The following is a 2500-nucleotide window of genomic DNA, read 5'->3' as shown; positions in this document are numbered from 1 at the left end:
TTAGATGTCAGGATGCCAGAAAACCTCAAATCAATCAATTAATTAATCAATCATCTTTATGTTATCTTGAATTTTGTTTAACAAAGTACATTATCGTACCATCTGTATGCAGCACATATCATTTCAACCACCTTTTCTACCAGGCGCTAAAAAACTTTGTTTCTCCAGGTCTAAGAACTTTCGAACATTAAAGGAGATTTTTATTCCATTTGGAGCGATCAACTCTGTAAGACTGACCTCATGAAGCCAAGTCAGACAAAATCTGACCTCATTAACAAAACCTTAACTCTTATTATGAAGATGAGTTTCTGAAACTTATGTTTTCGAAAGGTTACAGTTGACAGAAAATTGTTAAAATTCCTAAAATGAGTAAACTGTTTTTTTTTTTAACTTGCTCAACAGGAATAATTTTGGCTATATTATTACATAGATCGTATCTGTTGATGGCGTGTATGACTGGTTTAAAGGTTTAAAGGCCACTCATGAATGGCAAAGGCAAGGGACAGTAACAATGCCCTATCAAGCGAGACAATGCCCTACAGACTGACCATATTACATATGATCAGTGCCCAAACCTCCTCTCCACCCAAGCTAGGACCAAGGAGAGCCTGGCAATGGATGCTGATGACTCAACAGATAGACCTATAGGCTCCTTAGGCACAAGAATGGTGGAACTGCAAGGCAATGCTCTAGAGACTGATCATATTACATATGATCAGTGCCCAAACCTCCTCTCCACCCAAGCTAGGACCAAGGAGGGCCAGGCAATGGCTGCTGATGACTCAGCAGATAGACCTATAGGCTCCTCCAAAACCCCATTCCTTAGCTCACAAGGATAGTGACAATGGCTGATGATGACTCAGCAAATAGACCTATAGGCTCCTTAGGAATGGTGTATGCATACAAGGGACCTAATAATGAGACAATCACAAACAAGGAAGCAATTAAAGACCTTGGTGTAATTTTAAATAGGAATATGTTATGCAACGACCAAATAGCAACACTGTTGGCTAAATGTAAAGCAAAAATGGGAATGTTATTCAGACACTTTAAAACAAGAAAAGCTGAACACATGATTATGCTTTACAAAACTTATGTGCGTAGTACACTCGAGTACTGCAATGTGATATGGTACCCACACTACCAAAAGGATATTGCGCAAATAGAGAGTGTACAAAGGTCCTATACTGCTAGAATAGAAGAAGTTAAGGACCTTGATTACTGGGAAAGACTGCAATTTTTAAAACTATACAGTCTAGAAAGGAGAAGAGAACGCTACATGATAATACAAGCATGGAAGCAAATAGAAGGAATTGCTGAAAACATCATGGAGCTTAAAGTATCAGAAAGAGCAAGCAGAGGTAGATTAATAGTGCCAAAAAGCATTCCAGGTAAACTGAGAAAGGCGCACAGGACATTAATCCACTACGCACCAGCATCGATAATGCAGCGACTATTTAATGTGCTGCCAGCTCATCTAAGAAACATATCAGGAGTGAGCGTAGATGCGTTTAAAAATCAGCTCGATAAATACCTAAGATGCATCCCAGACCATCCAAGACTGGAAGATGCAAAATACACCGGAAGATGTATTAGCAACTCTCTGGTGGATATACGAGGTGCCTCACACTGAGGGACCTGGGGGAACCCAAACAAAAAATAAGGCAAAAAAAAAAAAAATAAGGTAAGGTAGGGCTCAAGGAGGGTGGAACTGCAGCGACATAAGGAACTAACAAGTTTAAGCGGGACGCGAACCCCAGTCTGGCGATCACTAGTCAAGGACGTTACAACATAGGCCACCACAACCCTAGAGGTTTATTTGTTTTGGCATTTTGATTCTTATTAATAATAGCCATTATTAGTATACGTATCATAAATGGCTAGTCGATTGATCATACGAATAACGCCTTGCGATACTGACCACCCAAACTGTTTGGCTATTTTTCCTTGTCGGAGCCCTTGGGCTTATAGCATTCTGCTTTTTACACTAGGGTTGTAGCTTATCTAATAATAATAATAATAATAATAATAATAATCATGATTATAATAAAAATAATAGTAATAATAATAATGTTAATAATAATAATAATAATGATAATAATAATAATAATAATAATAATAATAATAATAATAATGATAAATTCAGCAGTTGATGACTCGAAACATGTTGATATTACTCCATAACGATCTCTCTCTCTCTCTCTCTCTCTCTCTCTCTCTCTCTCTCTCTCTCTCTCTCTCTCTCTCCCACTGAACAGCATTCCAAACAGAGTTTAGATAAAACAGTAATAAAGCCATGCGTTCCAAGAATCCTCTGTTATGACGAATGTTAACCCAATTTCCTAATGGCGGTTTAATCAGAACAACACTTAACGTTATTACTCCTAAACGCTTTATATCTCCACTTATGTCAAACCCTCTTAAAATTCTTGAAGGGTTAACTCGGTTTAGTGCGTGGGTGAATTCGACCATAGAATGTATCTTTATACATTCTATAGTA

General features: G+C 37.8%; 1 protein-coding gene across 1 annotated transcript in view; it reads left to right on the top strand.

Annotated features, from left to right (window-relative positions):
• LOC137655106 (FMRFamide receptor-like) overlaps positions 1–2500 on the top strand; it is a 146005-nt gene that overhangs the window by 69320 nt on the left and 74185 nt on the right. The gene's annotated exons all lie outside the window — the stretch shown is intronic.

Source organism: Palaemon carinicauda, chromosome 16, assembly GCF_036898095.1.
Source record: "Palaemon carinicauda isolate YSFRI2023 chromosome 16, ASM3689809v2, whole genome shotgun sequence".
Taxonomy (NCBI): Eukaryota; Metazoa; Arthropoda; class Malacostraca; order Decapoda; family Palaemonidae; genus Palaemon; species Palaemon carinicauda.
Note: the sequence above shows the minus strand (reverse complement) of the source record. Positions and strands in the feature narration are given on the sequence as shown.